We start from the raw sequence: 9,059 nt of genomic DNA on the forward strand, positions 1-9,059 counted from the left end.
TAAAGGACTGATCTGCATCGTGATGATCTTTCCAGAAGCAGCAAATGTGACTCAGAGCTGCAGTGAAGATTCTGATGTTGTTTGACCGCATCTTTCACAGTTTCAGCTTCACCAGAAATAAAAAAGTCAAGATTTATTTTAACCAAGCTTAAAAAAGCACACATACACGGGTCTGAAAGCACGGGAGCACATACATGAGGGAAGAAGTTTCAAGTAAGCAGAGATTTAACGGTAGAAAGGTTATAAAGAAACTAAAGAGCAGTAAATCTATTAGCAGGCGAGAGGCAGGTTCACTGTGGACAGGTCACCAGTCTATCGCAGGGTGTACACAGAGAGACAAACGACGGGAGACATGCAAACTCCACACAGAAAGGCCACATCATGGGATCCTTCTTTTTTTTTTTTAAATTTATTTTTTTATTGGAAACAGTGACAGACAGGCATAACAGTCATTACAAATTTGTAAAATATTTCTGCCAGCATTCCCCCCCCAAAAAAGAGAGTAAATGTTTTAGTCTTGAAAAAAAAAAAAAAAAAAAAAAAAAACCCACCCAATAGAACCACTCCCAGATATACAAAATGGTTTAAAGAATTAAGCAAAAACAAGAATAAAGTTCTAAAGGGCATCTATGGATGAAGGCTGGTGAACCAGTTGGGCCGTTGTCATGGCAACCTGTGTATGGATACTGTCCAGCATTTGTCCAAGACAGATTAGTTAACCAAAATTACTACTTTAACCAAATCCATAGTTGGTCAATATGTGATATGTTGAAAGGAGTTTGCAAACTGATAACTAGGAAATGTTGAGATTCCAGAATGTGAGGGGGTCTCAGGCAGGGTTTTAAATTTGCTTAAATATTTAAAAATTGGGCCCCAGACAGTGAAAAATTTATCTTTAGATCCTCTGAGTGAGTATTTTATTTTCTCTAACTGTATGTGCTGCATCAGATCTGAAATCCACATGGATGCTTTTGGAGCATTTTTTGATTTCCATTGCATCAAAATTCTTCTCCTTGCAATTAATGTTACAAAAGCAAATATGTCTCTGTGGCTTTTCTTAATTGGGGGATGGTTTTGGCCTATAATACCAAAAATGGCCGCCACCGCATCACAATGGAAGTTAACGTTGAGTGCCTCTGAAAATATTCTGAAGACAATAGACCAATAATTCACCAAGGCAGGGCACGACCAGAACATGTGGGTTAAATTGGCTGGACTTTTTTGACATCGGTCACAATTCGGATCTAAGTTGGGATATATCCTTGCGAGCCTTGCTTTTGAGAAATGGACTCTATGCAAAACTTTAAACTGTATTATATTCAGTTTAGCACAAGACGTGCTGTTGTTGACTCTTTGTAAGGCGGCATTCCACATATCCTCATCTATTTCATATCCGAGCTCCTCCTCCCAACCTGTTTTTATTTTCACAAGACTAGTATTATCAAGAGCTGATATATGGCTCTTTAACTTGGACACAAGTCTTTTCGAGTTGACCGCCAGTTCTAGCACCTCGTCTAGCATCGACATTGGAGGCATGTTTGGAAAGTTTGGGTTGTGCTGATGAAGGAAATGACGAACTTGAAGGTACCGAAAAAAGCTGGACTGAGGAAGAGCAAATTTACGTGAAAGGTCAGTGAAGCTTGCAAATACACCATGAAAGTACATATCCTTAAACCTAATAATCCCTTGGTTTTGCCAGAGAGTAAATGCAGGGTCCACCTGAGCTGGGGGAAAGAGGTGATTATTACGTATAGGGCTAATGTTAAGTAATTGTTTAAATCCATAAGCCTGCCTGAATTGAAACCATATTTTTAAAGTGTTTACAACAACTGGATTATGCGTAACATACTGTGAGAAAGAACAAGGCAGGTTAGAACCTACCAAGGCCGCAAGTGTTGTTGATTTACATGAAGACGCCTCAAGGCGAATCCAATTAGAACCTGGTGCCTGCAGCCAAAACATCGTTCTTTGAATATTAACAGCCCAATAATAGTGGCGTAAGTTTGGGAGTCCCAAGCCTCCCTGATGTTTAGGTCTCTGTAATAGCTCTAAGCGCAGTCTGGGGCTCCTACCACTCCAGATGAATGAGGTAAAGGTTCTTTCTACTAATTTGAAGAAGGATTTGGGGATATAGAGGGGGATACACTGAAACAAATAAAGAAATTTCGGAAGTATAGTCATTGTAATACAGTTTACTTTGCCTGCAAGGGACAAGTTGAGTGTTCTCCAGTTCCTAAGATCTATTTTAGTCTTATTAAGTAGGGGAAGGAAGTTTGCATGATATAGACTTTCCATATTTCTTGTGATACTAATACCTAAGTATTTGAAACCATTTCTAGACATCTGGAATGGCAGGGCATTGTCAGGTAACTGAAGAGCTAAGTCATTAACAGGGTAGCACTGACTTTTACCTAAATTTAGTTTATATCCAGAAATAGTCCCGAATGTTTGTAGAACATCTAAAATATGGGGTATACATAAAATGGGGTCAGAAACGTACAATAACAGGTCATCTGCATATAACGATACTTTAAGCTCTTCTCCTCCCCTATTAATTCCTTTAAGTAGGGCTGATGATTTGAGAATGATGGATAAAGGTTCTATAGCCAATATAAATAAAAGAGGACTGATTGGGCAACCCTGACGGGTTCCTCTGGACAGTTGGAAATACTGAGACCGTTTCCCATTTGTAATCACTGAGGCCATGGGGGAAGTGTACAAGAGCCTGATCCATGAGGTAAAATTTGGACCAAAACCAAACGTTTTTTAGGCACTTAAATAAATATCCCCACTCAATCCTATCAAAGGCTTTTTCTGCGTCCAGCGAGATGACCACTTCAGGCACCACGCCGGACGCAGGGGAGTGAATAGCATTCAGAAGACAACGTATATTGGCAAATGGCTGACGTCCAGATACAAATCCAGTCTGATCAGTTGAAATCACATCATGCATCGCTGGGTCCAGACGGCAGGCTAGAATTTTGGCTAAAATCTTTACATCACAATTTAGCAAGGAGATAGGGCGGTATGAGCCACATTCAGTATTATCTTTACCAGGTTTCAGTAGAAGGAAGATTGCAGCCTCGGTCAGCGTTCTTGGAAGTGAACTTCGGGAAAAAGAGTCATTGAACATGTCCAGTAGAATTTTGGACAGCTGGTTGGAAAATCTTTTAAAGAACTCCATGGGGTAGCCATCAGGGCCAGGTGCCTTACCACTCTGCATTGCCGATATGGCATCGACAACCTCCTTCAGTTGCAGTGGACGTTCAGTCTCAGTCCTGTGATTGTCAGTGATAGATGGAGCAACAAAACCACTAAAAAGATGTTCCAGGTCGCTATTATCATTTTTTGTTTCTGATTTATAAAGGTTTGAGTAAAATGATGAGAATGTTTCATTTATTTCATCTGGGTCAATTGTTAGATTGCCATTCAATGACCTAATTTGGGGAATCTGTTGACCGGCTGTGTGACGCTTAAGTTGGTGTGCGAGGAGACGGCCTGCCCTATCTCCATGCTCATAAAGATGACCTCGCGAATTCAGCAGTAAACGTTCTGTCTTAGCAGTAGATAACAAATTATATTTAGTCTGAAGGTCCAGCTTTTTTTTATAAAGTTCAGGAGAGGGAGCATTTGCATATAAGGTATCTATTTCACTTATTGATTTAAAAGGCTGATCTTGTTCAAGTTTCTGCAATTTATTAAGTCTAGCAGTGTATGAGATAATTTCCCCTCTGATCACGACTTTCAGTGTTTCCCAAAGCAGTGATGGGGAAACATCTTTTTTATTAAATTCTACACATTCACAAATTTTTTTGGAAAGGAAGTCACAAAAGTCCTTATCAGCTAGTAATGTTTTGTCCAATTTCCAGGGGGGGTGTATTTTGTTGTTTAAGGAAGGCACAAGATCTAGAAGTACAGGAGAATGATCTGATTCTATTATAGTTGAATACTCAACATTTGATACCAAGTGAAGGAGAGATCTATCAATAAAAAAATAATCTATTCTACTATATGAATGGTGTACTGGGGAGAAAAAAGAAAAGGACTGGCCTTGTGGATATAGAGTACGCCACGGATCGATACCCCCTATTTGTTCCATAAATGCCGACAGCGATCGAGCCATTCTTGATGTTTTGGTAGAATTAGGATTTGACCGATCCCGTATCGGATCAATTACACAGTTTAAATCACCTCCAAAGATTAGTTTATGGGAGTTTAAGTCCGGTATTAACGATGTTATTTTCTTCATGAATGAATCATCATCCCAGTTAGGGGCGTATACATTAACCAAAACCACTGGGTCATTGTAGAGAAGCCCAGAGACCATAATGAAGCGACCGTCAGGGTCTGAAACAATGGCGTTAGCACTGAATTGGACTTTTTTATGTACCAATATGGCAGAACCGCGCGTCTTAGAATTTAAATTTGAATGAAAAACCTGACCAACCCAAGCTCTTCTGAGTCTGATCTGATCTTTAACTTGCAAATGGGTTTCTTGAAGGAATGCAATTTCACATTTCAAGGATTTGAGGTGATTAAAAATTCGTGCTCTCTTTACAGGACTGTTTAGCCCCCTCACATTCCAGCTAATAAATCTCACGTTGGCTTTCCTTTCACCCGTTCTTTGGTCCATACTTTGTGGAAAAATGTAGTGATAGGAGTAACATAGGACCTGGTATGTTTGCCGTTATGACAGTGGCCTTTTTGTAAAGTCGTTTTGTAAAGTGCAGAAATCCACGGGAGTACCCACCCAAAACCTTGTTCTAAAACCCAAGCACAAACTGTGCTAAAAACAAAATGCCTATACTTGAACCTCGAACTGTAACAAGCTGCAGGCTTAACACCGTTCACAAGAACTTCTAGCGAAACTTCTTCCATACTGATCTAACCAAGAGGGCTCCCAGAAATGTGCTGAATGACCCTCTATACAAAAGGGATATGTAATCATAAAGCACTAAAGAAACTATACAGCATTGAATAGGTAAAATGTCCAAGTGGTCAAGAATACTTAGGGAGACAGGGAGGAAAAATAAAACATACAACCACAACATCAAAAGAGAAGGTAAATAACAAATTAAATAAATAATAGGTAAGTAATAAAAGAGGAAACTGTTGTAACATTATACAGATGAAATCTAAATCCAAACTAGAAAATGCTGTTATTAGCATAACAGCAAATGTGAATGCCTTTCATGCTGAAAGATTCTACTATAATGCTGAAAGATGGCTGAAGATGGTTGAAAAAGGCTGAAATGTCTTTTTTGAAGAAGCATTTATTAAGCTGAAGTGAAAAGTTGAAGGATTTAAAGCTCAAACTGGAGTTAAAACCTGCTAAAAGGCTGAAAAGGGGAACAGAAATGTGCTTAAGATTGCTGAAGATGGCTGAAAAGGGCTGAAACATGGTTGTTGAAGAAGCATATATGAAGCCCAAGTCAATAGTTGGAAGGATTTAAAGCTCAAACTGGTGTTTAAATGTAGTTAAAATGGTGTAAAGTTGAAGTAAAATGTGCTTAAGATGGTTCAACATGGCTGAATAGGGGTGAAGTGTGCTTGCTGAGGCATCAACTGAAGTAATCATGAAGCTGATGTCAATAGCTAAAGTATTTAAAGCTGACACTGAATATTAAAGGTGCTGAACAGGTTGAATGTAGCCCAAATCACTGTAAAAGAGCTGAAACAGAGTTTCAGCAATTCTCAACATGATTGGAAAATGTGCAGAATGGCCACTAGATGGCGGTCTAATCCTGCCTAATGGGCAAAAATGTTTACATGGAGACTTTCAATAAAACTGGCAAGCTGGTGTTTAAATGTAGTGAAAAAGGTGTAAAGTTGAAGTAAAATGCGCTTAACATAGTTCAACAAAGCTGAAAATGGCAGAAGTCTGCTTGCTGAAGCATCAACTGAAGTAATCAGTAAGCTGAAGTCAATAGTTAAAGTAATTAAAGCTGAAACTGAATATTAAAGCCGCTGAACAGGTTGAATGTAGACCAAACCACTGTAAAAGGCAGAAAGAGCTGAAACAGAGCTGAATTGGCAGCATAACCACAGTCCATGTAAGTGAGCAGCAAAGGACATGATGACAGGACAGAGGAGGAGAGACAGAGGAGGACATGTGGCCTGTAGTAATGAGTAGGACAAGGAGGAGACAGGAGAGGGGGACAGAGACACATACCTGGACTTATTAGGAGGACCAATCCAGGTGAAAAGTCCATAATCTGTATCAATAGGACTGAATGATTTAGGTAAAAGGTCAGCTGCCTGCTGACAGCTGCAGCAGTGAGTGAGTTGTCATGACAACGGCCCCTCACTTCACTTAGCAGACACACAGAAGAGCAGAGCTGAACTGCCGAATCACTGGTGCGCACCTCCCGAACTCCTCGCTCCTGTGCGGAAAGTATAAGACATATCGAAATAATTTTTTCACCGTGAGCGGCAGGAGGGTCTGAGGAACACAGGGATGTAATTTATTTGTCCCTACGTGGAACAGAATTTAAATGATGGCGATTTTAAAACACATGAAAAAAGCGCTTTGGACCAGAATACTGCCTCTGATTTGAATGGAAGTCAATGGGAGCAAAAGTAGACTTTTGCTCACTTGGAGAGGCATAGCTCCAAATCTATAAGTCCCAGCTCTGTCATTCTTGGTTCTGCTCGAAGCCAACTTAAATTCCTCCGTTTTGATGTATAATTTATGTCTCTACGATGAAAATTGTAGGAGTTATGAGAATTTGTTTGGAGTAGTGGAACAGGCTGAAAAGTTACAGTGTAACAGAGCGTGAGTGACTTTGGTGAAGATTGTAAAAGTTATGGTTTTTTAAACTGCCATAAATCATAAACCGTAAAACACATCGTCAAACGGAGTCATGTGGAAATAGCCCAATCCTTTGTGAGTTGTTTAAAGTTTGAATGGTGTTTCTAGCTGAAAGTATGTGGAAGTAGTAGAGGTTGAAAGAAGGTGAAGTTTTTGGAATGAGCTGAAGTGATTTCCCATTCATGTGTATGGCAAAATGTCATATTTCAAAAATTCATATAAAATACAGTATAACATTGCCACATGCCAAAAGTCATAGCACACATCTCCTGAACGAGCTGGACATTTTGATACCAAAATTGTTGAAATTGGCCAAAAAATGTGGCCTGTGAAAAGTGCCGAAAAACGGTGGAATAATAATAATAATAATAATAATAATAATAATAAAGAGAAACAGGAAAACTATAGTGTGAATGCCTCACGGCATTCACACAATTAACATAACCTACTCCCTGTAGCCATAATGTAAACAGTGAGGCCATATGCTCAACAGGAGTCCACCCATGTATATCAGTCAAAACTCCCCATTATGAATGGATTATGCAGTTCAGGATAACATACAGTCATACCTCCGTCATTCACTGAACTTCTGATCGTAGAACTTTTTAGCTTCTTCGGGCGAGTCAAGTGTAAAGACATCTCCTCCATAGGACACACGCAGCCGGGCTGGGTACAGCTGTTGAAACCGGACATTTTTCTGGTACAGCGCTCGTTTGACGTCGTTAAATGCAGCCCGTTTTTTGGCGAGCGCCGTGCTCAGATCTTGATAAATCCTCACCGAAGCTCCTTTGTACATAAGCTCGTGGCTCCTGGCCCAGCGCAGAACAGCCTCTTTCTGCTGGAATTTCGAAAAGCAGACCAGGAACGCGCGAGGGGTTTTCCTCTGGTTAGATTTTGTATTCGGGGTTCTGTGAGCCCTCTCAAGCTCAGGCGGCGCGGTGAACACGTCGGGACCCATCATCTGCATCAGAGCGTCTCCTATGAACTTCAGCGGATCCCTACCCTCCTCGCTTCCCTCTGGAATATTCAGTATGCGGAGATTGGCTCGGCGTGAACGGTTCTCCAGGTCATCAAGGCGATCTAGCAGAAGCTTATTCTGATTTTTGAGCTCAGTTATTGTAGACTCCGCCACCGTCAAGCGTTCGAAGTTATCCCCGGCTGTGGACTCCACAGAGGTAAGGCGCCTTTGGAACGAATTCACCGTGGTTTGCAAGGTGTCCAGTGAGGCTTGTAATGGCTTAATGGATTCTTGGATTAAGGAGGAGACGTCCTCCTTTAATGAAGCTCTCTGTTTTGTCAATTCCGCAGTCAATTGATCCAAAGTTATGGACGCTGTTAAGGTGCTTTGTCCCGATAGAGATTCTGGAGGATTGTTGCTAGCTGCGAACGATGCTAGCTTGCTGCAAGCTGACGTGGCGGCGCGAGTAGCTGGGGTTTGCATGCCGTGGGCCTGTTTAACACTCTTGGAGTTGCTCATACTTGTTGGAGAAAACTGAAAAAAAAAAAAAAAAAAACTTGGCTTTCGCAAAAGAGACGATTACGTTGAGTTCCTATGGGTTGGATGGGGTCAAATTTGAGTTTGAGTCGAAGAAAAACGGGAGCCCTCTCACATGCGTCCTCGCTCTACATTGCCGCCGGAAGTTCTCCATGGGATCCTTCTTGAGATCCAGGAGGACCTCTGAATCTGGACCTGGTGTATGTGGTGTATCCTGTAGAAAGATCTCTGCACTCCTCATTATGTGCCGTTTCTTTGACATTTATAAACCAAAACTCCCCACAGACGTGTTAGAACCGAACAAGTCTTTCAGATGGGGGTGAAACATCGTCCAGAACCAATAAAAAGTCCAGCTGACGTTATCCAAGCTGTCAGGACCACGACTTACTGTCTGAGAATCTACACCAACGTACCATCAGAGTGAATTTACACGGTCTTTTTTATTTTATTTAAAGCAAACTGTGCTGAAGTTAAGACGACAGAACTGGTCCCTAAGTCCAGAATCAGTGGGACTTCTGTGTTGGTGTGTTAGAGGTATTAGGAGAGCAGAGATGAGTCTACACATTCTTGAGGGTGTTCTGATGGCATGTAGTAACTCGTTCCATCATGGAACCACAGATAACACAGATAGCAGACATGTTTGGGCATAATTCGGGTTATTTTTGACACATATGGCTCAGTCATGGCAGTGGCAAGTGTTGTGTGGGCCAGAAGTGGACCAGATGTCAGTTGATGGCTTGGACGAGGATTACA

The sequence above is a fragment of the Melanotaenia boesemani genome, chromosome 19 (genome assembly GCF_017639745.1).
Source record: "Melanotaenia boesemani isolate fMelBoe1 chromosome 19, fMelBoe1.pri, whole genome shotgun sequence".
NCBI lineage: Eukaryota > Metazoa > Chordata > Actinopteri > Atheriniformes > Melanotaeniidae > Melanotaenia > Melanotaenia boesemani.